Below are 24184 nucleotides of genomic sequence, written 5' to 3'. Positions count from 1 at the left end.
CATGTGTCAGTCGCTCAATCGTGTGCAACTCTTTGCCACCCCATGAACAGTAGCCCACCAAGCTCCTCTGTCCATGGAATTCTTCAGATGAGAATACTGGAGTGGGTAGCCATTCTCCTTCTCCAAGGGATCTTCCCAATCCAGAGATCGAATCCGGGTCTCTGCATTGCAGGCAGATTCTTTACCGTCTGAGCTACCAGGGAAGCCCATAAATTCATTCTCTAAGCCTGTAAGTCTGTTTCTGTTTTGTAAATAAATTCATTTGTATCATGTCTTTTTAGATTCCTTTCTTAACAGGACACTTTTTAGCCACAGCAGATATTTCCTGGCAGTGTGGGAGTGACTATCTGCAGATTTACAAGTATTTCTTGGGTTGGAAATCTCAAAGTGAAGTTGTAGAGAAGCTGAAAAACATTTGTTTGACTTACATCTTCTTTTTGGTGGGGAGCAGAGTAGGAAAGGAAGCAGAAAAAGAGCTTGGGGGCCCAAAAGGACAAACTGCACTCTTCTCTAATAAATTGCAAGTAGGATACTAAAAGTCTTTCTTGTTACAAAGAGATTAAAGCTGGATAGAAAGAAGCTCCTTGAACTTTTTTTTGGTTACAAAATAAAAAACTGCTAGGAAGGCACAAAGCACACTAGAGTTGGGATAAGCCCTGGGGAGACTTTATGTCCAAGTTAGGATAATCAAAAAGAGTTTAATTTACTCAATTCTGGAGTAAAACCAAGGCTGCATTCAGCAATATTTGAAGCCAGTGAAAGGTCAGCGAATGAGATGCCCAGTTGTGTTTAAATGTTTGCTTCTATTTATTCATGTCTTACTTTGTATTCTAAATCACATGCTTTCTTTTTTAACTAAAAAAAAAAAAGATAATCATCATGCCTAATTGTTTTATCATAGCTTTTAATTTTTAAAAAGCACAAGGAATGAAAAAAGCATTTCCTAATCTTCAGTATTTACTTTTTTACTCTCAGGGGTCCTCAAAGCCAAAGAGAGTGTCTGCTGGTGAATTAGAATAAAACCACAGGATAATTACTTTCTGGGCTACCAACGCAACATGAGTTGCTTTCCGTTGTGAGAATGCTGAAAAGTTGCCACAAAATTAAACCAATTAGGATAATAAGGGGAGAAGGAGAAGATTAAATTTATTTCCATCTGATTTAACTTATTAATTTCTCAGGGGAGAAAGATTCCCTGCCATTAACCTCTAGGTTTTAACCCATGAACCCCTTTTGTTCTCAAGATGTACTCGGGATTTAATTCATACCCCAAAGCCTGGGTCCTTTCAGTTGACTCAAATGGCTCTGGGTTTTTGTTTTTGTTTTTTTTTTCCTTTTTGGTTGTGCCCCACAGCATATAGGAACTTTGTTCCCCAACCAGGGATTGAACCTGTGTCTTCTGCAGTGGGAGTGCAGAGTCTTAACCACTGGGCCACTAGGGAATTCCCCCTCTGATCTTTCGGAAGTAGGTCTGAGGAATGAAGAGTCAGTGAACAAATCAGTCAGTCAACAGATTTGTTTTGGAGCTCCTACTGTGTGCCAAGCATGTTTTACAGTCTGGATACTCAGCGTGAACAAGTCAGAACTCCTGACCTCCATGGTCTTACATTCTAATGGGGGAAAACACATAATAAACCCACAATAAAGCAATAAAGTAACTGATGAGAGCTACAAAAAGATAGAATAGGGAAATATGATAGCAAGTCACTTCCAGAAGCTAGGACAGCGAGTGCAAAGGTCCTGGGGCATGGAGTCACTTGATGTGTTTGAGAGAGAGAAGTCCTGCATGACCGAGAGCTCAGGGGAGAAAGAATGCAGTGGTATAGCCATCTCTTCCTTTACTACTTCATTGTGTAACTTTACTACTTCTTTGTGCCCTGTGCAGCTAAAACCTTCCAAACTGTTCTCTGTCTGGAGCAGGAAAGCTTACTGTGAAGACAAATGCCTGGGAGGGATTTGTTGAATCTCATGCCAGCTCCTACTGTTGGTGCTAGCCAAAGGCTAGAGAAACTGGTGTCTTCTTTCTTTGTTCCTTGGGGACAGTGGTCCCCAACCTTTTTGGCACCAGGGACCAGTTCTGTGGAAGACAGTTTTTCCAGGGATGTGGCAAGTGTGGGTTAGGGGATGGGTTAGGGTTAGGGTTAAGGTTCAGGCAGTAACGTGAACAATGGGGAATGACGAAGCGGAGCAGCAGATGAAACTTCATCTGCTTGCCCGCTGCTCACCTCCTGTGTGTGGACCAGCAGGGGTCCTTGGCCCGGGGTCTGGGGACCCTTTCCTTAGGGAATACAGTTTTCTCATTAGGTTTAGGCTTTGGTTCAACCGTAATTACATTGTTAGGGATAGTCAGTTCTAAATAGGCTCTCCCATTTCTAGTTGCCAAGAGTGAAAACCACTCCAACTAGTACAGGCTGAAAAGGATTTTTTAAGAAATATAGAGATTGGGGCTTCCCTGGTGGTTCAGTGGTAAAGCATCTGACTTCAATGCAAGAGACATAGAAGAGACAGGTTTGATCTCTGGATAGGGAAGCTGCCTTGCAGAAGAAATGACAACCCACTCCAATATTCTTGCCTGGGCAATCCCATGGACAGAGGAGCCTGGAAGGCTATAGTCCATGGGGTCTCAAAGAGTTGGACACAACTGAGCATGCACAGATGCAGGACATGCATAGATATATCACGGACCAAGCAGAATGGCTGAAGAAAAAGATTCTAGGCTGAGCTTTCAGGAATGATGCCTAAACCACACTGCAGAATTGCCCCCCCATGGGAACTGCTGCCTCTTCTGTGGTTAGAAAGTTAGCATCGCCACAGCCGGCTGCTCTCACCCTTCCCCTGCCTTTGCTCCAGTCTGCTGCAGTTGAATATACATCCCACACTGATCCTCTCTTCCCTCATAATTTGATTTCAAATCAAAGTCTTAAAAGAGTGTATATGGTTAATAGGTCCCAAGCTGCATCCCCAACCTTAGTTGCTTGGGCATCTGAGAAATGTAATTTCTGGGTTTTTAGCCTCTACAGTGGAGGAAGGTCAACTAGAAGCTGGCATGGTTACTAGGAAGGTAATCTACTGAAACTACCACCCGGCTCAGCTTGGGTTGATGCCATCTGCATTCCAGAATTTGGGGCTCATTCTGGTGACTCCAGCAATTTTCTCTCCTGCACACAAGCCTGGGTCAGCTGTAAAACCACAAGCAATTTTCCTTTTCAGATCCTGCATTCAGGGCTGTGTGCCCCTAGGCAAGATATGATCCGGGGCTGGGCTGGTTTAGCCTGACATGGATTTGGAGGTGCTCGGGGGTAAAGCTCATCCAAAGAGTGACATTTAGACTCTGAGCCTGAAGAGTGGGTAAGTCATGGTTATTTTTGCTCATTTTTACAGCTGCAATATCAGCATAGAAATTGACATGTAGTAGGCACCCAATTAATATTTATTGAGTAAATAAATGAAAGACAATAGAGTGAGGAATGGTTAGGCATTAAATGCTAAGCAAATTCATTTGAGTCTCTGTGTGTTTAACAAACGCTAGTAATGCTTGATATGTGCCAGGCACTGTTCTAAGTGCTTCACAAATATTAACTTCTTTAATTCTCATAACTACTCTATGAGATATGCACTATTCTTAATCCCATTCTAAAGCTTAGATACAGAGAAGTTCTGTTACTTGCCCAAGGTTGTAGAGATAAGAAGCGGTGGGGCCAGGGACTGGTTGCCCCAAATATCTTCTGTTGTTGTAAGACTTATCTGTTATTGATTTGGCCCCTATATATAGTTCTACACGCCTCCATGTGATAATATGAAAGTAAACATTTGTGATAAGTACATACATACAAGGGTTTGTTGCTGTTAAAACATTGAAATCCACCTGTCTTTATTCTCTCTTTATACTGCCTCCCAGGCCCTTTCATTCTCCTCTGGGCTGGGCCTACTCAGGTCTCCGTCCCTTTGTCCCTCCTCCATTCCTGTACTGAACTGCATTTTGGTGTTATTTCAGCTCCCATCAAGTCAGGTGGGCCCTTGGGTCTCCTGCTGAGCTATATAGGAGTCTATTCCTGCTTGAACAAACCCCAACATGGTGGTAGGTCCTAGAGTGGAACCCACTGTCCCCTTGATTCGGTCCAGAGTCAGAGACTTCTGACTGACTTGACTACTGTGACATCCTTGAGCTCTGTGGCCTCTTCTGGAAATGCTGTGGAGGCCACAGTCCCAGCACACAGCATCCTGCCTCCGCACTGGCCATGGGGTCCATCTGCCAACCTCCTCCTTGCCTGGTTTATTTTAGGTTAATGGATGTCTTGGAAAGACCGAGCTGCAGTGTTGTCAAAACTCTCCTGGCCCAGGAGAGCAGGGTATTTGCAAATGCTTTGGAGAGCTGGCTCTTCTTACTGGGGCAGCGTGAATTGTTTGCAAAACACCCAGATACTCTGCTAGCATTTTTCCTGAGAGCATGGAGGTTTGGCGGAGAGTGTTCTTTTTGTCAGTACAAACAACAGGGTCAGGGGTGTGGGCATAGGGAGGAAGGGTGTGCTGTTCAGAATTTATCCCATCCATCCCCTGCTTCTGAGCAGTTGGCTCTTCCCAAGCTTAGATAGAGCTCTTGAGGCACCTTGTTTCCACGAAGGCACCTGGCCATGGGGAAGTCCTCCTGGTGTCTACCTATAGGCCCTCCTGCTTCAGGACTACCCTCTGTTTTCCATGGAAAGTCTAACCCAATGTGCTTCAGATATCCACGGAAAGCCACCCATTTTCACTGCTCCTGACAAAGACTTTCCCACACTGTTGGGGACGGTGGGGGGGTGGGGGGCATCAAGGCTCCCTGTGCCCAAGTAGCAAGAGCATCTCTGTGGCTTCACTGCAGGCCTGGCGGGTTCTGAGCCCTTTAGCTCTTGACCTTCCACTCTCTGAGTCACAGGACCCTGCTTCATCTTGTTGGAGCATATTTTTTCCCTTGAGTTTTTTTTCCCCCCTCCCTTTAGTGTTTACATGAACTGGTTGAACCCATCACGTGGTGAATCTGTGTTTATATTTGCAGAAGCGCTGCCTAGGGAAGTTCTGTTTGTATAGAGGTCACCCTATCCCTGGGGCTTGGCTGCAGCTCTGCACTGGGTTTCAGCAGTAGTAACTGAGCTCACAGCAGGCACGACCCTCCCCCCTTTTCACTTCTCTCTTTACCCCAGGACAAAGGATCCTGGTCCCAGAGGCTCCATGCCTTGCAGTAGAGGAAGAGGAGGCAGATGCAGGGGAGAGTGGGGCCACCTCCCTCCCTTCTCATTCTCAACTCGACCCAGAGTTTTCCCAGACTTGTCTGTCTCCTTCCTTAGAACTTAACTGTCTTCCATGGTTTTAGAGGTAGACTTGAGTTGGTGGAGTAGATGGTAGAGTCTAAAGATGGGTTGTTCTCTTGCCAACCAACTGGGCTGACGATGTAGTCAGCATTCGAGGATGGTTGAGACCATGGACTTTGGAGTCAGACAGAAGTTGGCTGGGATCGTGCCTTTGCCAGTTGCTAGTTGTGTGGCCTTGGACAATACCTCTAAAGCTATTTCATCATCTTAAATGACTATAATAGTCCTTCTTCCTGAAGATTGTCAGGAGGATTAATTTAGGGCATGCATACAAAATGTTTTTAATGATGATGATGATAACTATAACAGCAGTTAGAACTGGCAACTTTCCTTCGTGCCCATTTTTCTCCTCTATTAGAGCAGTGTTTCCCAAGTTTTCTCATTATTACTCCCCTATGTGGCCTTTTTGGGCTTCTCAGGTGGGGCTAGTGGTAAAGAACCTGCCTGCCCATGCAGGAGATGGAAGAGATGCATGTTCGATACCTGGGTTGGGAAGACACCCTGGAGGAGGGCATGACAACCCTCTCCAGTATTCTTGCCTGGAGAATCCCACAGACTGAGAAGCCTGACGGACTACAGTCCAAAGGGTTGCAAAGAGTCGGATGTGACCGAAACAACTTAGCATACACGCATGCAAGTAGTCTTTCTAAGCACTGGTTTTTTCATCATTTCTTCTCCTTTGCTGTATACTCTGTATATTTTCATATACTTTAACCTTTTGAAGGCCCAAATCATTGTAATATCTAAGATATTTTAAATCCCCCTAAGAACTAATGTTCACAGTGATACATCCCTGGTTGAGAATGCATGTAATAGAGAGAGATTCTGCTATCTGGGGGGTCATGTAGGTTATTATTAAAGTTTTTTGACTTGATGGAGAAACACATATATCCCAGTGTAGCCGTTTTGTGGACATGGCTGTCCATGGGAGAGAGCCCCTAAGAAACCAAATGCTTGTTACACAACTGTGGGTACCCATTGACCATAAGGGTAGAGCTAGAGATCTTATCCACTGTGGTTTGTATAGTACCCTTTCTCCTTCTCTCCTGTACTTAATGTTTGCCTTTAGGACAGCTCTGCCTGGTAGGAGAACTGGAGGATCCATATTCACTGCTCGTGGGACTGGACCCCATTTTTCTACAGTCTTTGAGACTCAGTGATGACCGACACATGGATGTTGACCACACAGCCTCATCTATAGCTGTACATGCGTGTGTGTGTGCTCAGTTGCTATAGTTGTGTCTGACTCTTTGAGACACAGTGGACTGTAGTCTGCCAGGCGCTTCTGTAGGCAAGAGTACTGGAGTGGGTTGCCATGCCCTCCTGTAGGGGATCTTCCTGACCCAGGGATTGAACCTGAGTCTTCTGCATTGCAGGCGGATTCTTAACTGCTAAGCTACCAGGGAAGCCCCCATAGCTGTACATGAGACTGTAAACCATAGGAATGATTTAGCGAGCTGGCATCTCTTTGTATGCAAAGGAGAGAAAGGTTCCTGAAGAAGAATAGCATTAAAGACAAAGAGACCTGAAGAAGTGGTGTTTAAAGGCCGCATGAGTAACCTGCGTGCAGAGGGGTCTACTTAGGGGTGAGGCAAAGCTGCTTCTCTATTTGTGTAGACCAGGCCCTGCGCAAGGAGGCGTTACGCTGTTACATGAATGGTGCTCCCTGGAGTTGTGCAATATATGGCAGACCTGCACAGATGAGCTCTTTCTTGTGAAAGCCTAATTGTTAGATGCTGTCCCTTGGGAGCTGAAAGACAGACTCCATGTTCATAGTTCACTCAAAGTCTGACCAGTCTAAATGACCATTTCCTTTTGCGTTTTCTGTAATTCTTCAACAAAGCCATGCACATATAATTGCAGTGTGGAGTGCTATTGTGGTGGCCAAGAAAGAGGAGAGAGATGTGTTGTCCCACCTTGATTCGCCCTGGGTTCCAGTAGAAGACGGATAATGACGTCCTGGATGGGATGTGGTTCCAGATCCGTAGGGTGACCAGAGGTAAAGCTGGTGGCAGAATATCCTGAAAGGATATATGCACAAAATAATGTTTGATCCTGCAAATACCTACCTAGGTCAAGCTCTCCTGAGAAGGGAGGCAGAGTTGGGGTAAGCCCTGAGTTATGGTCCTCTGCTGAGGGCTTGCTATATGCTGGACAGGCTGAGAAGTGCTTAGATTTATATCCTTGGTCCAGAGCGTGGGTGATGATGATACCTAGTATTTAGCTTCTAGATTAAAAACATTTTTCCCCCCATTCTAACTTGGCAGTGTGAGTCTTGGTCCCTTCTAGCTCTGACATCTTAGAGAATCTGCCTGAGAGAATGTTCAGTCAATTCTGCTTCAAGCTGATACATTCGTTAACATCTTTCCTGAAAAACAAATGTTGCTTATGAGGAAGAGGAGCTTGATGTCTGAGAGGGACAAAGGCAGAGAAAAGGAGACTTGGGAGCACAGAACACAAATGCTTACATCTTTGGCTCTGCCTGGAGCAGAAGCATTCTTCAGCTTTTCCTCCAACATCACCACCCTAAGCTTTTAACCTTTCTGGTTCCAACTGTTTGGATGTCGTTGCTCTTTCCTTATTTCTTGGCCAGTTGTCCCTTTCCTGAGAATTTCCCTAGAGACTTGATGTTCTGCTCTGCAGCACGCTTTGCCACCTGCTGCAGGGGAAATAATCCTCAGTCTAAAGCGAGATGCATTTGGCATTGTTTATGGGAGAGGATGGAGGGCTTACAGGCTCGTGGTGCGAAGGTAAACACGGAGTAACACGGATAAGCCTAGGGCTAGATTCAAAACACTGTGCAATCCTGGCTCCGGCTGGAACTTTGGAGAAACCATTTACGCTGACTAAACCTGGACGCCTTCATCTCAGAAGGAGAAATTTTTGAGATGAGCTTTGAGGTTCTTTTTTCCAACTACTGGTATGTTATGACTTAAAAGAAATTTTGTTGAAAGAATCACCAATTCCTTCTCCCCGCAGTGTTGAGCCTCCCCAACCACTTAGGGCTTGCAACGACATCTTTCCAAATGGGGCTGTTAGTGGCTCTGAAAGCTGGAGGATGATATTGGCTTTTCTCTTCAGCTTTGGCTTCAGGTTTTTATGAGACCTATACTATCCGCTTCACCCCTCCTCTCCCACTCCCTGCTTCATCCTTAGTCAGGAGGGCACTTCCCCTGAGCAGCTGGATGAGGGGCCTGAGAACTCAGACACCGAAGGCAGAAGCCAAGTTAGGAATGGGCCTTCCAAAGAAAGGAGGTGGAGGGGACCGATTATTAATGGTATCAGTCGGTTCCCCAAATTGCCAATGATAACTGAGTAACTGTGAAATATTCTCCTTTCTCCTCTCATCCTAGGCCTTTAGGCAATTAATCTTGCAAGAAGAACCTCTTTTCTTCCAAACTGTGATCACTCCCACCTTTATTTTTATTTTTTGGCTGCACCACGCAACTTGTGGGATCTTAGTTCTCCGACCAGGGATTGAACCCAGACCCATAGCAATGAAAGTACTGAGTCTTAACCGCTGGACCACCAGGGAACTGCCACCATCTTTATTCTTCCTTGAACTCTGTGGGTCATGGCAAAACTGTGCCAGGGCAACTGGTAGCTTGTGCCATGAGGACCCCATAGAGCTGAGGTCCTTTGTACTTGGACCCAGCTGGTGACAGCTGACACCTCTCTGGAGACTGGAGAGAGGGGAGGGTCTGGCTGTTGGTGTTCCATCCCCACTCTATGGATCAACCAGGGAGTTGAATGACAGGATGTTCAACTCTACGAACTAAGGTTGGAAGCTTCTCTGTTCCTTCTCCCACATGGACCATCACCTCTCCAATAGTTATTCCCCCACAAAGCAGTAACTGCTTCTTAACCTAAGGAGCACCTCTTTTTGTTGTTAAATCAACACCCTTCTGCTTCAGACATCTCGTCAAGCTCCTTTCCGGCATTTCTAGCTAAAGAATAAGACAGTAGAAACTAAGGACTTGTGAAACAGGAGACCCTCACCCTGGCTAAAAGTTATGTCTGCCAACAAGTCTTCAATTCCTGAGGAAAAGCAGTATTTTTAAGACTCCCTCTACGCCGCCTCCTTGGAACATGCCCAGTCTGTAAAAAGAGGAGAAAGAGAGGGCATGGATGTTTAGGAGGTGGGAAGGTATGTTCTAGGAAATGAGACTGCATATGAATTTAATTTACAGTGGAAAATAAGAACTGAAGAAAGGGTCCATTAAAACCTTCAGATACTAAATCCTCTTGGTAAGAGGAGCCACATTTTGTGCATCTCTTGGAACCCAGAAAGGAGTGAGCACAATCCACCCTGGACAGAAAGATCCAGGGAACTTTAATCCACTTTAGAGTGTAATCATCTTAATAGTCAGCATGATATCCTTCACATCTTCTGCGTTCATTGCTTTCCTCTTATTTTGTTCAGACTGTAAAGCAATGGAGAAGACAGCACCTTCCATATTGTGTTTGGAAGTAGCCTTTCATGAGCTTAAGCACACAAAGCAAAGATCTCCTTTGGTTTTCTGCCCCCTTTTAAAATCACCTTGAACCCCTTCAACAACCAGTCCTCAAATTGGGCTCCATTCCATAAGAAGCCAGGCTGGGAAGCATCTGTCACATGGAAAACTGCTTGTGATAAAATGATAGGAACAAGAAGATATCACAGGACCGAGAAAGAATTGGTTGTGAATTGGTTGACTGTTGTTCAGATGCTCAGTCATGTCCAACCTTTGGGACCCCATAGACTGAAGCCCGCCAGGCTCCTCTGTCCATGGGATTTCTCAGGCAAGAATAATGGAGTGGGTTGCCATTTCATCCTCCAGGGAGTCTTCTTGACCCAGAGATCAACCTGGGTCTCCTGCATTCCAGGCAGATTCTTCACCATCTGAGCCACCAGTGGAGACTGAATTGGATGATAGTTACATGTATTGTCGAAAAAACTGAAAGAAATGTACCTCAAGTACTATCCATGTTGAAATTATGAAAAACATTTTTCTCTTTTCCAAAGGTTTCAAAATGTATCTTTTGCAGAGTATGTATCAGTTGGAGGGGGCCTTGGGTTGTATCAGTCATTCAGCCTAGTCATTGGCTGTCTTCTGGATTTAAGAAAACTGGGTGGAATCCAGGTATCTTTCCAGAGGATCTATGGAAGGTTTTCTTCCAAGATTTGGTATTTATGTCCTTCATCTCTGACTTTTCCTGGAGCAACCTGAGTGCGCGCGCGCGCGCGCACACACACACACACACACACACACACACTCCCTTCTATTGCAAGCTGTATGCACAGAAGGCATTGGAGTGTTTCTGGTAGAGGCATCCGTACAGACGCTGTTTCAAGCCAGCCAGCTGGCCCCCACCTTCTCTCCAGCCACTTGAGATGGTGGGAACTCAGCGGTTGCTGAGTCGGACGTGGGAGAATTGCAGAATCCACTGGTGAATTGCTCCTTTGTTCTCCTAATCGTCTAATCCTGGGGAATAGAGAAAGGGGTTTTCCTGGGACTTGGGACTCAGCTCTCCAAATCTGTCTGTCTCTGACCCCACCCTGAGGCTTGGGATGGGGAAGGGCAGATGGGAAGACGCCAAGGAGAGGGCGGTGTCAGTGTTGTGAGACTTTGATCAACGCTCCCTCCAATTACCTTTCTCAAGGGTCTGGAGTTACACTGACCTCATGTCAGGACCCCTGCTTTTCCTGGGTCTGGGCCAGAGCACTATCTCAGAAGGTTGTCTGTGACCCCCTTCCTGCCTCACATGCCCTCCAACCCACAGCCGGGAGGTGGCCGAAATCCAGGGATCCAGAGCATGCCTTTCATCTGAATGTTAAGATCTGAAATTCTTACTTTCTGGCCAATCACTATTCCAATAATCAACTTATCCCATGGTCTATACACATGGTAAGTGCTCATTTTCTTGTACTTACCTGGTTAGAGCCCTGGGCAAGAAGGCCAGATTCATGGTCTAGTTTCTTGTAAAAACCGTTTAGCTTTGCTCAGGTCTGTGGCCTCAATTGTGGCTCCCTGAAGCTTGGCAATGACTTTTGTTAATATGTGCGGCCAGCTGCAATGATAACAATAGCTAAATGTTTATTGAGTGCTTGACACTGTGTGGAGAGCGTTACATGTATTAACTCATTCAGTTCTCATCTCAACTCCCCGAGTGGGTTCTGCTATCAGCTCCATTTTGCGGGTGAGGAAGCTGGGGCACAGAGGTAAGGAACTTGCCCAGGATCCCTTGGCTCAAAAGCAGCAGAAGCTCGCACTGAACATGAACCCTGTGTCCCGAGTCCACGCTTACCCCTGGGCTGTTAGGAGGTGGGTGACTCAGGGGGACCCACCCTGACACCCAGAAAGCAGTCGCCCCCTACTGGCGAGGCTGACATACGCAGGCACCACCTGGCAGAGGTCACATCTTTCATTTGTGCGTCCCCAGTTAACCACCGTGGTGTCAGACAACTCAGTGCGCAAGTTAGGTTGAACTGAATGAATGGGTCGCCCAGCTATTTAATATCTGTCTGAGGGACTTCCCCAGTGGTCCAGTGGTTAAGCTAATCACTAATGCAGCTAAGCTAATGCAGGGGATATGGATTTGGTCCCTGGTCTGAGGAGATTCCACATCCCATGTGCCACAAACCCATGTGCCACAACTACTGAGACCTAGAACCCGAGCTCCACTGCGAGAGAAACCACTGCAGTGAGAAGCCTGTGTGCTGCAATGAAGGGTAGCCCCCACTCGCTGTACCTAGAGAAAGCCCGTGGGCAGCAGTGAAGACCAAGCACAGCCCAAAATAAATAAATAAATACATAAAAATTAAAAAAAAAAATCTGAGTCAGGGACAGTGCACTTTCCATTCCCATAGGGGCAGATGTGTCTGATACACACTGCACAAAAGAAGCCTTTTTGGATGAAGCAGAACACGAGGTTGTGTTCTGTTTGCTGTTTTTCATATTCTTCTCTAATATCTACCCCTTCCCTCTCACTTTCCACACACATACGCGTCATCCTCTCTTCTGATTGTTCTCTGGATGTTGTCCTGGTGCTTGGACCCACCTGCTGCCTGGCTCTCCTTCCTCACTGACCCTGAGGAAGCAGGTTTCCCCAAGCTGCCCTTTGGGGCTATGAACAGATACCTCTGGAGCAGCAGCTTTGGGGGTACTGTGAGACCCTGGGACTGAGGCTGGGGGCTTATCAGGCCTGGTGCATTTTTTGCAAGTTTCTTGCCCTCTCTGAACCCAAAGAGGAAGCTGTTGCACCGTGAAATGAAGGGAAAGGGGTAGAAAAATATCCTGAATCTGGATTCTGAAAACTTCTCTTGAAACCCTTAAAATTAAGAGAGGCCACACTCTTGATGGCTGGGCTGAGCTGGAACGTGGAAGGTCTGGGCTGGTGGATGAACTTGGTGAGCAGCATGTGGACCTTGAAAGTTGGTCACATGGCTTTAAACATCGTTTCTTGTTGCATCTGGTTTTCTTTTTGCCCCACGCCAATCTGAGCCAAGGGGACTGAGGGTGCAGGCAAACCAACTCATTCCCAATTTCAATTACATGAAAGTAAACACATCGCCCTTTGAGGGATGCCTAACTCTGCCAACTCCAGTCTCCAGACGCTGGCAAGGACCGTCTAATGTGTCTAATGGCTTTGGCATGGACCAGCAGGGGATTCTGGGTATGGATGTGCAAATAAATGGGGCAGAATGTGTGTGAGTAGGCAGAGGGATGGTCTGCTTGCAGGTTTCAGGTGTCCTTTGCTCCAGGGGGCTGTCAATCTCTTCCCAAAGCAGTGACTTAAGAGTAGGTGAGTGGTGGCAGATAGAGGAGGATTCAGAGAAAGAAAATGGAGTAAAAGACTGGGCAATGGGAAGCCAGCTGCTGGGACACAGTGCCAGCTCGTGTTTCAGAGACTGCTAGAGAAAGAGCCAGGCCACGTCTCCCATGAGGCCTCTGTGCTGGCCAGACTGCCTGTCCCGCCCGCCACACGGGCTTTCTATCCCGCCTGGCTGGTTCGGCCTCATCAGGAGCCATAACCGCTTCCCTCTTTGTAGCTGCTCTTGTTGGTCCCTCTACACACAAGTAGTCCTGCTCTGAGAACATGAAGGAAGGTCTCCTATGTCTTCCTGTTTCCAGGAACGTGGCTCAGCAATCTCCAGCCTTCCCTTCATCTTTCAAGCAGCTGGTTCACCCAGAGTAGTCAGCACCCTGCCCTCAAAGTGCGTGGTCAAGGGATGAATGGACGTTGGGTCTCCTCTAAGCATCCCTGGGGGCCCTCCCCCCCAACCCCCCGCTGACATAACACAGCTCCTACCACTCACTCTCTGCTTCAAATATCACTTTAAGATCAGCCATCTATTGGGCCCCATTTTAGTCAAGGTGAGGTGAACTGCTTCAGCAGTCTTACACTCAGATCTCAATGGCTTTGCTGAGGACACTGACTTCTTGCTCACATCTTCAGGGCAGGAGGGGTAGACTTGCCTGGAGTGGTCATGGGAGGACTCTGCTCCATGAAGTCACTTATCTATCCAGAGGCTCTTTTTATCTGTAACTCTGAGTCCTCTGTGGACACTTGATTCTTGGTGGTGGGGATGGGGAGGGAAAGACCTTGGAGGAAGCCATGGGAAGTTTTTATGGTCTAGGTCTGTGGGTGTTCATCACCACTCCCCCCCCGCCCCAGCATGTGTTAGGCACCTGGTCGACCTAACATTCGGGAAGCTGGGAATGTGTGGCCCCGGAGGTAAAGGCCAATGGTTCAGTGAACAGATAGACAGTCTCTGCTGCAAACACCTTGTGTTTAAGAGCATAATCTTTGGCATTAGAAAGACTTAAGATGAATACTGAGAACCACCACTGAGTAGTATGTGCTGAGAACTCTGAAGAAGTAATAGACCACTGGAGTTAAGTGGAGAGGTGGGTGTCTCAATTGAGTTCATTTTGACACCAGAGCTGTGTGTTTTGGGGCTGGTTGCTTGCTCTCTCTGTGCCTCCATTTTTTCATCTGTAAAGTGAAGCTAAAAATACTAATCAGAAGGTTGTATAGATGAAAAGATGATGTGCTTAAACCCTTAGCACAAGGTGCAATCCATAAAGACCTGATAAATGTGACCATCACTATTTCTACTACCCAGTGTCATTATGATTGTTAAGAAAAATAAAGATAATAATCACTCAGTCATGTCTGACTCTTTGCAACCTCATGAACTATGGCCTGCCAGGCTCATCTGTCCATGGGTTTCTCCAGGCAAGAATACTAGAGAGGGTAGCTATTCCCTTCTCCAGGGGATCTTCCTGACTCAGGGATCAAACCTGGGTCTCCTGCATTGAAGGTGGATTCTTTACCATCTGAGCCACCAGGGAAGCCCACCCACTGTCATTATGGTTGTTATTTTCTGTTAAATCCAGTGGTGGGGGCTGTGGGCAAAAAGTTAAGCCAAGTAGAAACTACACCCATCCCTTGATGGTCTCAGTCTTTCAGGGGCGACAACTCGTCAACCAGTGATTTTAGCATGTGACAGTTCTTTGTGAAAGGATGACTGTGGCACAGAGAGAGGTGAACCTCATTTTAGGGTTCAAGGGAATGGAGACCTCTGAGATGCAGATTGAAGACAGGAGACGCTTTGAGAGATGGAGACGTGGAAAGTGGACACTTGGGGCTGGGGATCAGGAGGTGGGTGAGGCAGGAACTGAGGATTCAGGGTGGGAAGGGCTGAGCAGCCCATGGGAGATGATGGGCTGGAGCAGAGCCACCCTCTGGAGAGGTACCAGGTCACAGTGCAGGATAGAGGGTAGGTTAGATGGAGCCGGATCAAGAAAACAAAACTTGACTTTGGCCTGTAGACAGCAACTGGGCTACCTTGGCAACCTCTGGCCTTGTCTTGTGCTTGCCCCGAGACTAGCCTCAGCATGTTGTCACTTAAAAAACCCACAAATCACGCTCCTAAAGTGGGGGAGATGCCCCCAAAAGATATATTCCTTCCCATATAACAAAACTTTATAACCTTTAACCATCTGTGCTCTCCATCTGGTGGCTAAGGCATTCTTTTCCTCTCTATTAATATAAACTCTCCCCTTTAGTTTCTATTTTCCCACCCCAAAGAGGGTCCAGTACTCTTCCACTCACACAGGATTCCTGTCTTTCCCCTGGGCTCATCTTTCTCTTTTGTAGAAGAATCCAGGGCTCATTTTCTGTTTCCTTATGCATACCTCCACTTCCCCTCCTTTCTGTAAGACAAGGGTCTCCTTACCCTTCCCCTAGGGGATGGCCGAATGGGTTTTTTTCTCCCAGTCAAACAGATTAATTGACCTCCAACTCCATGGAAGACACTGCATGTGTCATCGTTAGGGCTGTTTACAGGTATAGGGTAGAGTCACCCTTCCCTGCCCATTGGAATCCAGATGTGGCCAGCGACTGGTTTTGGCCAGTTGAGTGTGTGCGGAAGTGATAAGTCTCGCTTCCTGTTAGAGGTTTGCAAATCTACTGTGGATTGATGTTCACCACACTGCTTCCTCTTTGACTTTTGTTACTGACACTGACGATGCTTGAGATGGTGCAACCTGGGTCATCTCAGACTGGCTCGTGGAGGGAGGAGAGACAGGTCCTGCAGCAGACCTGCAATCCAGTTCAGTTCACTTGCTCAGTCGTGTCTGACTCTTTGCAATGCCATGGACTGCAGCGTGCCAGGCTTCCCTGTCCATCACCAACTCCCAGAGCTCACTCAAATTCATGTCTGTGGACTCGGTGATGCCATCCAACCTTCTCATTCCCTGTCATCCCCTTCTCCTCCTGCTTTCAATCTTTCCCAGCATCAGGGTCTCTTCTAAGAAGTCAGTTTTTCTCATCAGGTGGCCAAAGTACTGGAGCTTCAGCTTCAGCATCAGTCCTTCCAATGTATATTCAGTACTGATTTCCTTTAGGATTGACTGGTTGGATCTCCTTGCAGTCCAAGGGACTCTCAAGAGTCTTCTCCAGCACCACAGTTCAAAAGCATCAATTTTTCAGTGCTCAGCTTTCTTTATGGTCCAAATCTCACATCCATACATGATTACTGGAAAAACCATAGTTTTGAATAGACGAACCTTTGTCAGCAAATTAATGTCTCTGCTTTTTAATATGCTATCTAGGTTGATCATAGGTTTTCTTCCAAGGAGTAAGCGTCTTTTAATTTCATGGCTGCAGTCACCATCTGCAGTCGATTTTGGAGCCCAAGAAAATAAAGTCTCTCACTGTTTCCTTTGTTTCCCCATCTATTTGCCCTGAAGTGATGGGACCAGATGCCATGATTTTTGTTTATTGAATGTTGAGTTTTAAGCCAGCTTTCTCACCCTCCTCTTTCACCTTCATCAAGAGGCTCTAGTTCCTCTTTGCTTTCTGCCATAAAGGTGTTGTCATCTGCATATCTGAGGTTATTGATATTTCCCCTGGCAATCTTGATTCCAGCTTGTACTTCATCCAGCTCGGCATTTCACATGATGCAGTCTGTATATAAGTTAAATAAACAGGGTGATAGTATACAGCCTTGACATACTCCTTTCCCAATTTGGAACCAGTCCATTGTTCCATGTCCAGTTCTAAGTGTTCCTTCTTGACCTACATACAGATTTCTCAGGAGGCAGGTAAGGTGGTCTGGTATTCCCATCTCTAACAGAATTTCCTACAGTTTGTGGTGATCCACACAGTCAAAGACTTTGGTGTACTCAATAAAGTAGAAGGTTTTCTGGAACTCTCTTGCTTTTTCTATGATCCAATGGATGCTGGCAATTTGATCTCTGGTTCTTCTACCTTTCTAAATCCAGCTTGAACATCTGGAAGCTCTGGGTTCATGTACTGCTGAAGCCTGGCTTGGAGAATTTTGAGCATTACTTTGCTAGTGTGTGAGATGAGTGCAATTATGTGGCAGTTTGAGCATTCTTTGGCATTGCCTGTCTTTGGGATTGGAATGAAAACTGACCTTTTCCAGTCCTGTGGCCACTGCTGAGTTTTCCAAATTAGCTGGAATATTGAGTGTGGCACTTTCACAGCATCATCTTTTAAGATTTGAAATAGCTCAACTGGAATTCCATCACCTCCACTAGCTTTGTTTGTTGTGATGCTTCCTAAGGCCCACTTGACTTCACATTCCAGGATGTCTGGCTCTAGGTCAGTGATCACACCATCGTGATTATCTGGGTCGTGTAGTTCTTTTTTGTACAGTTCTTCTGTGTATTCTTGCCACCTCTACTTAATATCTTCTGCTTCTGTTAGGTCCCTACCATTTCTGTCCTTTATTGTGCCCATCTTTTCATGAAATGTTCCCTCGGTATCTCTAATTTTCTTGAAGAGATCTCTAGTTTTTCCCATTCTGTTGTTTTCCTCTATTTCTTTGCACTGATCACTGAGGAAGGCTTTCTTATCTCTCCCTGCTATTGTTTAAAACTTTGCCTTCAGATGGGTGTATCTTTCCTTTTCTGCTTTGCCTTTTGCTTTTCTTCTTTTCTCAGCTATTTGTAAGTCCTTCTCAGAACAACCATTTTGCCTTTTTTGCATTTCTTTTTCCTGGGGATGGTCTTGATCACTGCCTCCTGTACAATGTCATGAACCTTTGTCCATAGTTCTTCAGGTGCTTTGTCTATCAGATCTAATCCCTTGAATCTATTTGTCACTTCCACTGTATAGTCATAAGGGATTTGATTTAGGTCTTACCTAAATGGTCTAGTGGTTTTCCCTACTTTCTTCAGTTTGAGTCTGAATTTTGCAATAAGGAGTTCATGATCTGAGCCACAGTCAGCTCCTGGTCTTGTTTTTGCTAACTGTATAGAGCTTCTCCATCTTTGGCTGCAAAGAATATAATCAATATTGTTTCAATATTGACTATCTGATGATTTTATGTGTACAGCCTTCTCTTGTGTTGTTGGAAGAGGGTGTTTGCTATGACCAGTGGATTCTCTTGGGAAAACTCTATTAGCCTTTGCCCTGCTTCATTTTGTACTCCAAGGCCAAACTTGCCGGTTACTCCAGATATCTGTTGACTTCATACTTTTGCATTCCAGTCCCCTATGATGGAAAGGACATATTTTTTGGTGTTAGTTCTAGAAGGTCTTGTAGGTCATTATAGAACCGTTCAACTTCAGCTTCTTCGGCATTAGTGATTGAGGCATAGACTTGGATTACTGTGATATTGAATGGTGTGCCTTGGAAACGAACAGAGATCATTCTGTCATTTTTGAGATTGCACCCAGGTACTGCATTTCAGACTCTATGTGCTTGTTGGGGGGAGTGTAGAGAGGATGAAATGAGGAGCAGTGAAAAAAGGAAACAGAAAGAAACCAATGGACAAAGAGAAACGTCTTTTGGGGACAAGTGGTTACGTGAGGATGGTACATGATGTGGCTGGTGGTATGGGGGTGTGATTAACTCAAACTTCAGTGCCGAGAGCTCCCCAAGAGTTAGTGAATTATATCCAGTTTGAATCATCCTCAGTGCTTGGTTATTCATTCATGCATTCATTCACTTAAACTAATTACCTATTGTGAGTGGTAGGCACCATGCATTTGAAGATAATCAAGACATAGTTTCAGACCTCCAGTTACTCCAAAGCAAATTTGTGATTAAAACATGGTATGCTTACTTAAGACTACTGGTGTCCACAAGGGAGTGGGCATACATTTAAACAGTGAAGTTCCCAAATCACTACAGGTCCTGAGGAATGAACGCCAGATCCATTTGTAGCCTAGTCTCCAGATAGGACCTTCCCTTTCCCGCCAAAAAGAATTTGAAATGACCCTCCAAGCCTGGCAGTAGAGAACACTGGGAGTCTGAGATCTTAATGCCTGGATTAGCCCAAGAGCTGCCACAGGCTCAAACTTTTGCACTGTTTTATTACTGGGCAAGGTTTGATTTTTTTGTTTGTTTAATTAAACAGACTGAGCAATTTGAGCTTTAGTAAGTGAGCCTGGGAGATGAAGAGTAAGCGTGTGATGCACAGGTAAGGAGAGAGGAGCTGCAAGCGCAGCTTGGAGGACAGGCCAAGACTCAACAGTGTGTTCTCTAAAGTTGAGGCTTTTTATGCTTTGGTGGGAGGAAAAACTGGCAGATGATGAGACCCTCACCCCCACCTCCCAGACTTGTGTTTGCTTTGGGTAGGTAAAGTTAATGGCTTAGTAAAATGTCAGGAGTTGGGGAGTTGGGGCTCCGTCTGCCTCATCAAACCGTCTGGGCATCTTCAGACAGCTCAGAGTGAAAATGCTGTGGGTTCAGGTTATTGCTTCCAGGCTGTGAGAACCTGGTTTGACAATCAGACAAGATTCTGGCCTCCAGAGTCACAAACCCATGCAAGATGCCCTTTCTTGGGGTTCTGTCTTTGCCCAGCTTTTTGATCTTCTGGGAGGGCTATGGTTGACACAGGAGCTGGTCAGCAGAGTCAGTGTTGGGTCCAAGGAGAGAGCAATGTTCTCTTCTGGTGCTGGAGACGCCATCTCCTCCTAGAGCAGGTCAGGGAAGATCCCCCAAAAGGCAAGTCTTCAGTTGCGTTTTCTGGATGATTACAGGTGTTTCAAGCAGAAAACTGTTTTTGAAAAGGCACAGAAGGATAAAACAGCCTGATGAAGTCAAGGAGCTGTGAGTCGATGATGACTGAAGAATAGCGTGTTGTCTAAAGGCTTGTGTTCTTACCACTGGTGTTGGCTTTAGGGTGGACCTGCCTTTCTCTCTGCCACTTCATCACTCCTGCCAACCCAGATTCTAGTCCTGTTTAGCATCTCTCTAGCAGGGCTTTCTTCCTTGGGCATTTGGTCTCTTGAACTACCTGAATGTTGGTCACAATTTGTACCTTGGCAGTTTTTTTTCCTTCCTAAGTGGGACCTAAAACTATTAATAAATGGCACATCTTACAATGAATGCACGTTAGGTTTGATGACTTATCATTTAGTTGGTTGAGGTACTTATACTTACTTCTCCACATTCATTGAAACAACACTACCTTCAGTCTTTTATATAGGTCTCTTTCAGTTTCCCTTGGTTTTTCTCCTCGTTCCCATCATAGTTATCATCTTACGTGGATGTCAGTTAGATACTTGTTAGTAATCATGAAAGGAGCATGCCAAAGACTCACTTTATATTTGATAACCTTTTCCTCTGTAATGAGTTTTAGATTAGGATCAATATATAACACCTTTCCAGAGAATAGCTCGAAGTAGTGAAAAATTAGAAGTGGACTAAACTGTTAGTGTGGAGAAGGAAATGACAACCCACTCCAGTATTCTTGCCTGGAGAATTCCATGGACAGAGGAGCCTTGTGGGCTACAGTTCATGGGGTCACAAAGAGCTAGACATGACTGAATGACCACTGCTGTTGCTAAGTCGCTTCAGTCGTGTCCGACTCTGTGCAACCCCATAGACGGCAGCCCACCAGGCTCCCCCGTCCCTGGGATTCTCCAGGCAAGAACACTGGAGTGGGTTGCCATTTCCTTCTCCAATGCATGAAAGTGAAAAGTGAAAGTGAAGTCGCTCAGTCGTGTCTGACTCTTCGAGACCCCATGGACTGTAGCCCTCCAGGCTCCTCCATCCATGGGATTTTCCAGACAAGAGTACTGGAGTGGGGTGCCATTGCCTTCTCCGACTGAATGACTAAGCATAGCACAAATTGTCAACGATAAAGGGTAGCTTTAATAAATCACAATACACTTACAGGATAGCATGCCATCTCCTACTAAAAATTATGTTGGCAAAGATCTACATAACTGACAGGAGAAATAGCAGAAGATACACCAAAAAAGCAGAAGAGATATGGTATGATCCTGATTATGTTGAAATATTTATGTAGATAGATACACAAAATACGAGTTTTGTTTTCTTCTGTCCCTTTTCTTTATTTTACAGATTTCTACATGAACATGGCTGCTTTTATAATCAAAAAAATCTGTTAAATTTGTTACACATATTTGAGAGGTGGGAAATTCTTCACCGTGACTTTTTAGGGTCAGGCAGGACTTCTTTAATTTTGGTTGGAATTTTGCAGCCCTAAAAACAGAAACTAAGAGTTTTGCAGACTGTTTCCTAAAGACAGTGCCATTAGGTGTGGCAGAGAAAGCCAATGCCGTGCTGAGCATCAAGAGGAATATTTAAACCAGAAGTCACTGCCTTGCCCCCCTCATCCAAACTTGGTGCCAAAACATGCTATCTGCTGGGTCTCAAATAAAAATAATAGAGAAGTTCACAGCATAACCCAGCTATGGAAGACATTCTGTCTGCTTTTACAGAGGATTCTCCTTGCTGAAAATGTGGAGCCTGGGGAATTACATATGGTGCATATTTGGTGCATATGGTACATACGAAGCTTCCAGAGTTGGAAGGTGACAAAACATGGATATGATCTTCAACATCTTCCCTATGAGAAGAAGGGAACATCCTTAGAAGCATGAAATGGGAAATTTTCATTTTTTTTTTTAATGGCACCACACAGCACGTGGGATCTTGGTTCCCTGACAAGGTATCAAATGTGCACTCCTGCATTGGAAGCTCAGTCTTAACTACTGGACCCCCAGGGAAGTCCTAAAATGGGCAATTTTAGAAAAGAACTTAAAAGGACACTTTACAGAGATTTTAATACCTTCTATAGAGATGATTACACTTTCAAAAGTGCTCCACGTGGGTCACAGAAAAGCCTAAGTGAAATTAGTAGAGAAGAACTATGTCCCTAACTTGGTGGCTTCCAACTATTTTTTTGCACTTGTGGCATCATATTGAAATGTACTTGATGTGACTAAAGATCTCAAGACAGCACTGATGAGCCATTAATGATCACAATGCAGTCATCCACAGCAGTATAATAATGTCTTTCAGTGTCTGTAAAAGCATCCAGTTTCCTTATAAATGTCTTGTTTTCTTTTCAATGCTATGGTCTTTAGGAGTAGAACTCTTTATTACCCTGACACACTCTCTCTAGTGGGTTCTTCCTGCCTTCCCTCTTGGACCTCTCTCCCACCTCCCATTCCCTACCATCCTACCCCTCTAGGTCATCACAGAACACTGAACTGAGCTCCCTGTGCTCTATAGCAGCTTCCCACGAGCTATCTGTTTTATACCTGATAGTGTATATATGTCAATCCTGCTGCTGCTGCTGCTGCTGCTAAGTTGCTTCAGTCGTGTCCTACTCTGTGCGACCCCATAGACGGCAGCCCACCAGGCTCCCCCTGGTGGGAATACCCCTGGGATTCTCCAGGCAAAAACACTGGAGTGGGTTGCCATTTCCTTCTCCAATGCATGAAAGTGAAAAGTGAAAGTGAAGTCGCTCAGTCGTGTCCGACTCTTCGAGACCCCATGGACTGTAGCCCACCAGGCTCCTCCAAGGCAAGAGTACTGGAGTGGGGTGCCATTGCCTTCTCCGAATGTCAATCCTAATCTCGAAATTTGTCCCATCCTCCCTTTCCCCCATGGGGTCCACAAGTCTGTTCTTTATGTCTGTTTCTCTACTCCTGCCCTGCAAATAAGTTCAACTGTACCATTTTTCTAGATTCCTCCAGTAGTTTCTTACATGTTCCAATGAACATGAGCTGCTTCTTCAGAACTTACCTCTGTCCCTGTTATAGTCTGAATGTGAGTGTCCCCTCATATTTCTATCTTGAAGCCCTAACTCCCAATGTGATGGTATTTTGAGATGGGACCTTTGGGAGGTCATTAAGTATAGATGAGGTCTTGAGGGTGGGGCCCCTGCAGTGGGATTAGTGTCCTTACAAGAAGAGGAAGAAAGATCAATTTTTTCTCCCCATGGTCAGGCGCGTGCACGCGCGCGCACACACACACACACACACACAAACAAAAAACCATGTGAGCACACAATGAGAAGGCAGCCACCTGCAAGCCAGAAGGAAGGTTCTCACCAGAACCTGACCATCCTGGATCTGGACTTCTTCCAGATCTGTGAGAAAATAAATGTCTGTGGTTTAAGCCACTCAGTCTATTATATTTTGTTATGGCAGCCCAAGCAGACTAAGATAGTCCCCTTCCCCAAAGCAAAGTGTACCTGCTAATCTCAGCTACACAATATCATCAGCTCAAAGGACCACATAGCCATCACTGCCCTACCAGCGTGTATACTCCAGTGCAGCAAAAATAGATGTCATACTCATTCGGATTTGGTAGCTCCACCAGTGAGGTCAGGAGGATAGTGGTCGAGCACCACTGTTCCAGCCTGTGATGACTGGCTCCAGCATGTGTTCAGAGAGCTTGTAACACCAGGCTACACGCACTTCTGCTCTTCTTCTTTTAAAATATTTATTTATTTTTGGCTGCACTGGGTCTTTGTTTCCTCTTCATGGGCTCTTCTCCAGTTGCAGTAGATGGGCTTCTCGTTGCGGTGGCTTCTCTCATTGTAGAGCGCAGTCTCTAGGGCACAGGGGCTTCAGTGTTTGCAGCACTTGGGCTCAGTAGTTGTGGCTGTTGGGCTCTAGAGCACATGCTCAGTAGTTACGGTGCACGGGCTTAGCTGCTCCTTGGCATGTGGGTCTCCTGCATTGGAAGGCAAATTTTTTACCACAGAGCCACAGGGAAGCCTGCACCTTTGTTCTGACCTGGGATGACACTTTTTATGTCTTTGCTGATCAGACATTAAAAAATTTTTTTTAAATTCTTTTGGCCATACCACACAGCATGTGGGATCTTAGTACCCCCACCAGGGATTGAGCCCATGCTCCTTGTACTGCAAGTGTGGAGTCTTAACTACTAGACTGCCAGGGAAGTCCCATTGACTTATTTGTTAAATGAAAGAATGAGGTATTCTCAGTGTTTCAGAAGACCATTTTGTCAGTAGGATATTTTCTTTGCTCTCCCTATGGAAATCTCTGGGGTTCTGACAATTCATTTATTTTTTATGTCTAGCTGTATTG

The 24184-nt window shown here is 45.6% G+C and overlaps 1 long non-coding RNA gene across 1 annotated transcript in view; it reads left to right on the top strand.

The window, feature by feature from the left end:
* Positions 1–24184, top strand: part of LOC147377867 (uncharacterized) — a 34217-nt gene that overhangs the window by 6806 nt on the left and 3227 nt on the right. Inside the window, exon 2 of the long non-coding RNA XR_015142225.1 lies at positions 3211–3348. This is a non-coding gene — a long non-coding RNA (uncharacterized LOC147377867). The remainder of the gene's footprint in view (positions 1–3210; positions 3349–24184) is intronic.

The sequence above is a fragment of the Bos grunniens genome, chromosome 2 (assembly GCF_055505025.1).
Source record: "Bos grunniens cultivar Pamir isolate PY7600 chromosome 2, Bosgru_T2T1.0, whole genome shotgun sequence".
Lineage (NCBI taxonomy): Eukaryota > Metazoa > Chordata > Mammalia > Artiodactyla > Bovidae > Bos > Bos grunniens.
This window is presented reverse-complemented; position numbering and strand designations above follow the sequence as displayed.